A 6,602-nucleotide genomic window follows, 5' to 3' on the forward strand; every position below is an offset into this window, starting at 1 on the left:
GGTTATATCTTACATAGTTATAGTACAGTATCAAGGCCAGGAAATTGATGTTGGTTCAAAAGATGTGTATAGTTGTGTGTCACTTTAAAATGAGTAGATTTGTATAACCATTGCACCGATTAAGATACAAAGAGGCACCTGGCTGGCTCAGTCTTAATACCTGGGTCATGAGTTCAAGACCCACATTGGGTGTAGTGATTACTTAAATTTTAAAAGTTAAAAAAAATTTTTTTTTAATGTTTTTAAATGTTTTATTTACTTCTGAGAGAGAGAGAGAGACAGCGTGAGCAGGGGAGGGTCAGAGAGAGAGGGAGACACAGAATCTGAAACAGGCTCCAGGCTCTGAGCTGGCCGTCAGCACAGAGCCCAACATGGGGCTTGAACCCACAAACCATGAGATCATGACCTGAGCCGAAGTCGGACACTTAACCGACTGAGCTACACAGGCGTCCCCAGATTTTTTTTAAGATATAGAATTATTCCGGGGCGCCTGGGTGGCTTAGTCGGTTAAGCGTCCGACTTTCGCTTGGGTCATGATCTCGCGGTTCGTGGGTTCGAGCCCCGCGTTGGGCTCTGTGCTGACGGCCAGCTCAGAGCCTGGAGCCTGTTTCAGAGTCTGTGACTCCCTCTCTCTCTGACCCTCCCCTGCTCACGCTGTCTCTCTCTCTCTCCTAAAATAAATAAAACATTAAAAAAAAAAAGATATAGAATTATTCCATCACTATAAAGATCTCCCTTTGGTTACCCTCCCCCCTCAATACATACTCTTTTCTGTTTTCCACCTGTATAATTTTGTCATTTTGAGGATGTTACAGAGGGAATCATACTGTATGACCATTTGAGATTGGATTTTTTCACTTAGCACAGTGCCCTTGAGATCCATCTAGTGTGTATATCCATAGTTTATTAATTTTATTGTTGTGTAGTATTCCATGAACAGACCACAGTTTAACTGTTCACTTATTGTGGGATATTTTGTTTTTATACACCTTTCAGGTATTACAAGTAATGAACCTGGGGACATATGTATACAGGTTTTTGTGTAAACCTTAGTTTTCATTTCTCCGAGATAAATGCCCACATGTACAGTTGCTAGGTTGTATGGTAAGTATATGCTCAGATTTTAAAGAAGAAATTGCCAAACTGTCTTCCAGCATGGCTGTACAATTTTATTTTCCCCAAGCAGTGTGTGAGAGCTCTAGTTCCTCTGCATCCTTGACAGCATTCCATATTGTCACAATTTATACTTCATCATCATCTTATTTTGCATTTCCCTAGCAGCTGGTGATGCTGAACATCTTTTCATGTCCTTCTTTGCCATTCATATATCTTTTCTGATGACATGCCTGTTCATGTCTTTCACTGATTTTAACTAGATTTTTAGTTTCTTACTGTTGAATTTTAAGAATTCTTTGGGGCGCCTGGGTGGCTTAGTCGGTTAAGCGACCGACTTTCGCTTAGGTCATGATCTCGCGGTTCGTGGGTTCGAGCCCCGCGTCAGGCTCTGTGCTGACTGCCAGCTCAGAGCCTGGACTCTGCTTCAGATTCTGTGTCTCCCTCTCTCTCTGACCCTCCCCTGCTCACGCTGTCTCTCTCTCTCCTAGAAATAAAATAAAAAACATTAAAAAGAAAAAAAAGAATTCTTTGTATGTTCTGGATTTGAGTTCATCCATGGAGTAGTAGGCAAAAGTATGTCTACCCCATCTTCCCACAAGCAGAAGTCCACATATGCTCTTTTTAAAAATGTATTTGCCAGAGGGGTGCCTGGGTGGCTCAGTTGGTTAAGCGTCTCACTTTGGCTCAGGTCACAGATTCAAGCCCTGCGTCCGGCTCTGCACTGGTGGTGCAGAGCCTGCTTGGAATTTTCTATTTCCCTCTCTCTCTCTGCCCCTTCCCCACTTGCACTCTGTCTCTCTCAAAGTATATAAATTTTTTTTTTAATATTTTTATTTATTTCTAGGAGAGAGAGAGAGAGACAGTGTGAGCAGGGGAGGGTCAGAGAGAGAGGGAGACACAGACTCTGAAATAGGCTCCAGGCTCTGAGCTGGCAGTCAGCACAGAGCCCGACGCGGGGCTCGAACCCACGAACCACGAGATCATGACCTAAGTGAAAGTCGGACGCTTAACCAACTAAGCCACCCAGGCGCCCCTCAAAGTATATAAATTTAATAAAAAAAGAGTGTCAGAGAGTGCAGTCACTGTCATTTTTTCATCTGCTATAGTATTACCTTCATCTCTTGCCTCTATTTAAAATTTTTTTAAAAAATTTTTAATGTTTATTTAGTTTTGAGAGAGACACACACACAGAGTGTAAGTGGAAGAGGGGCATAGAGAGAGGAAGACAGAATCTGAAGAAGGCTCCGGGCTCTCAGCTGTCAGCCCAGAGCCCAACACGGGGCTTGAGCCCATGAACTGAAATCATGAACTGATCTGAAGTCAGACACTTAGCTGACTGAGCCACCCAGGCACTCCATCTTGCCTCTGTTTTTTTAGAAGTTATTTCCTTCATTTAGTCTGTTAAATATTTTTATGCTAGCTTCAACACTCACAGTCTGTTTTACACTTTCTGACAGTTACTCTCCTTAAAGCACACGCATCATGTCATCCTCTTATTCAAAAACCTCTAGTGGCTCCCCATTGTCTATAGAATATTCTTAACTTGATGGGATACCTGGGTGGCTCACTTGGTTAAATCCTCTGACTTTGGCTCAGGTCATGATCTCATGGTTCATGAGTTGGATCCCTGCACTCTCTGCTGTCATGGTGGAGCCCGCTTCAGATCCTCTGTCACCCTTTCTCTCTGCCTCTCTCTCTCTCTCTCTCTTTCTCTCTCTCTCTCAAAAGTAAATCAACATTTAAAAAAATTAAAAAAGAATATCATTAACTTGGCAAATGATCTAGCCCCAATTTATGTTTTTTTTTTTATCCTGGTTTCTTTTATTTTTTTAAATATAGTTTATTATCAAGTTGGTTTCCATATAACACCCAGTGCTCATCCCAACAAGTGCCCTCCTACATGCCCATCACCCCTTTTGCCCTCTCCCCCCACCTCCCCACCAACCCTCAGTTTGTTCTCAGTATTTAAGAGTCTCTTATGGTTTGCTTCCCTCCCTCTCCTTAACTATTTTTCCCCTTCCCCTCCCCCATGGTCCTCTGTTGTTTCTCCTGTTCCACATATAAGTGAAAACATATGGTATCTGTCTTTCTCTGCCTGACTTATTTCACTTTGCATAATACCCTCAAGTTCCATCCACGTTGCTACAAATGGCCAGATTTCATTCTTTCTCATTGCCATGTAGTATTCCATTGTGTATATAAATCACATAGTCTTGATCATCAGTTGATGAACATTTAGGCTCTTTCCATGATTTGGCCATTGTTGAGAGTGCTATTATGAACGCTGGGGTCCATGTGCCCCTGTGCATCAGCACTCCCGTATCCGTTGGGTAAATTCCTAGCAGTGCTATTACTGGGTCATAGGGGAGTTCTACTGTTAATTTTTTGAGGAGCCTCCACACTGTTTTCCAGAGCAGCTGCACCAGTTTACATTCCCACCAACAGTGTAGGAGGGTGCCCGTTTCTCCACATCCTCGCCAGCATCTATCATCTCCTGATTTGTTCATTTTAGCCACTCTGACCAGCATGAGGTGGTATCTCAGTGTGGTTTTGATTTGTATTTCCCTGATGATGAGTGATGTTGAGCATCTGTTGGCCCTCTGGATGTCCTCTTTGGAGAAGTGTCATTCATGTCTTCTGCCCATCTCTTCCCTGGATTATTTGTTTTTCGGGTGTGGAGTTTGGTGAGTTCCTTACAGATTTTGGGTACTAGCCCTTTATCCGTTATGTTATTTGCAACTATCTTTTCCCATTCTGACGGTTGCCTGTTAGTTTTGTTGATTGTTTCCTTTGCAGTGCAGAAGCTTTTTATCTTGATGAGGTCCCAGTAGTTCATTTTTGCTTTTGATTCCCTTGCCTTTGGAGATATGTGAAATAAGAAATTGCTGTGGCTGAGGTCAAGGAGGTTGTTTCATGCTTTCCCCTCTAGGGTTTTAATGGTTTCCTGTTTCACATTCAGGTCCTTTATCCATTTTAAGTTTATTTTTGTGTATGGTGTAAGAAAATGATGTAGTTTCATTCTTCTCCATGTTGCTGTCCAGTTCTTCTAGTACCATCTGTTAAAGAGGCTGTCTTTTTTCCATTGGATATTCTTTCCTGCTTTGTCAAAGATTAACTGGCCATACCTTTGTGGGTCCATTCTGGGTTCTCTATTATATTCCATTGGTCTATGTGTCTGTTTTTGTGCCAAAACTATACCATCTTGATGATTACAGCTTTGTAATACATCCTGAAGTCCAGGATTGTGATGCCTCCCATTTTGGTTTTCTTTTTCAATATTACTTTGGCTATTCGGGGTCTTTTGTGGTTCCATACAAATTTTAGAATTGTTTATTCTAGCTTTGAGAAGAATGCTGGTGCAATTTTGATTGGAATTGCATTGAATGTGTAGATTGCTTTGGGTAGTATTGACATTTTAACAATATGTATTCCTCCGATCCATGAGCATGGAATGTTTTTCCATTTCTTTTTGTCTTTAGTTCCCTTCATAAGTTTTCTATAGTTTTCAGCATATACATCTTTTACATCTTTGGTTAGTTTTGTTCACTAGGTATTTTATGATTTTTGGTGCAGTTGTGAATGGGATCAGTTTCTTGATTTCTCTTTCTATTGCTTCTTTATTGGTGTATAAAAATGCCACCGATTTCTGTACATTGATTTTGTACCCTATAATTTTGCTCAATTCATGGATCAGTTCTAGCAGCCTTTTGGTGGAGTCTGTCGGGTTTTCCAGGTAGAGTATCATGTTGTCTGTGAAAAGTGAAAGTTTGACCTCATCTTTGACAATTCTGATGCCTTTTATTTCCTTTTGTTTTCTGATTGCTGATGCTAGGACTTTAAGCACTATGTTAAACACCAGTGGTGAGAGTGGACATCCCTGTCGTGTTCCTGATCTCAGAGGGAAAACTCTCAACTTAATATCCCAGTGCTCCCTTGTGCCCTGTGAACACTAATGGTTCTCCATTGTTTTCTGTCTTCATACCTTTGCTCATATAGTTTTTCTCTATTAGTGTACTTTTATTTCTCCATCTCTGTCCACAGCTTCACCATTCCTTAGAGGCTCAGCTTAGATGTGACTTCCAAGGACTCTTCTGATCTCACCAACTGGAAATAACGTCTCTTTCCCTTAATTTTCTAATTTTTTAAACAAGTTTCATAAGTAACTACTTTATTAATGTTGTTTTTAAGGATTAAGTGAGCTAATGTTTATAAAGAACTAGCAAGTTTAATTTGTTTTAAATTTTTTTCTTAATGATTTTCTTTAATATCCCTTTCTAGACTAAAATCATTGAGGGCAGAATCTGTTTCATGTTTATCTAGGTAAGTGCTACATTGCCTAGTGAGATACTCTTTACATGGTATATGCACAGTAAATATTTAATAGGTGAACAAGCATAACACAAGGGCATTTTAATACTGTCTATATCCCCAATGCCTTATTACCTGACATCTGGTTATGGCAGACAGTAAATGTTTGAGCCTGACCAGTGCCAAATTTGTGATTCAAAAAGCTTCCATCATTAAGCAGTCTTGTTTATGTAATCTTTATGTCATGTAACTGAAAACCTTTGATAAATTCCTCTGCTGATAACTAGAAACTATTTAATGTTTGTGAGATTCAATCCCTACAGAAGTACAAGAGCCCTCAGCTTACGTGAGGTGGTGTGGTTAGTGAGTAAGAACATGGACTTTGAAATGGGATTGCTTGGGTTGGGAACCTGTCTGTACTAGTTACTAGTACAAATTTATCTTGGGTAAGTTATTTAATCCATTTGTTTCAGTTATCTCATCTGTAAAATGGGGAAGATGATAATGCCTGCTTTATGTGGTTGTGAGAAATAATATGAATATGCAAGTAAAACACTTAGAGCACTTCCTGGCCTTTCATAAACACCTTATGGTGGTAGCTAATCTAATTATTGCCTGTTGTTACTTCCTAAAAATGCACTGAACACAATTCAGAATTTAAAGAGTATGTGAGTTAAGATATACATTCTTTTTTTTTTTAATTCCTGATTTTATTTATTTATTTAAGTTTGTTTTATTTATTTATTTATTTATTTTTTACAAATAGTTTATTGTCAAATTAGTTTCCACATAACACCCAGTGCTCTTCCCAAGTGCCCTCCTCCATGCCCATCCCACCTCTCCCCCACATCCATCAGTCCTCAGTTTTTGTCAGCATTCAAGAGTCTCTCATGGTTTGCCTCTCTCCCTTTCCCCCACCGTTTCCCCCTTTCTTCTCCCCCTTGTTCCTCAGTTAAGTTCCTCCTAATCCTCCTATACGTGCAAACATATGATATTTGTCCTTCTCTGCCTGACTTATTTCACTCAGCATAACACTCTCAAGGTCCATCCATGTTGCTACACATGGCCAGATTTCATTGTTTCTTATTGCCATGTAGTAGTCCATGGTATAGATAAACCACATCTTTTTGATCCATTCGTCCGATAATGGACACTTAGTCTCTTTCCATGTTTTAGCT

The 6,602-nt window shown here is 40.1% G+C and overlaps 1 protein-coding gene across 2 annotated transcripts in view; it reads left to right on the forward strand.

The window, feature by feature from the left end:
• Nucleotides 1–6,602, forward strand: part of SAMD8 (sterile alpha motif domain containing 8) — a 55,153-nt gene that overhangs the window by 7,857 nt on the left and 40,694 nt on the right. The window contains exon 1 of one of the 2 annotated variants that reach the window (XM_039235192.1): nt 5,413–5,436. The exons of the other annotated variant lie outside the window; for it this stretch is intronic. The gene's annotated coding sequence lies outside the window, so the exon portion shown is untranslated. Of the gene's footprint in view, nt 1–5,412; nt 5,437–6,602 lie in introns of those variants that run through there. 2 annotated transcript variants of the gene reach the window in all.

The sequence above is a fragment of the Hyaena hyaena genome, unplaced genomic scaffold (assembly GCF_003009895.1).
Source record: "Hyaena hyaena isolate Hyena2069 unplaced genomic scaffold, ASM300989v1 scaffold_97, whole genome shotgun sequence".
Lineage (NCBI taxonomy): Eukaryota > Metazoa > Chordata > Mammalia > Carnivora > Hyaenidae > Hyaena > Hyaena hyaena.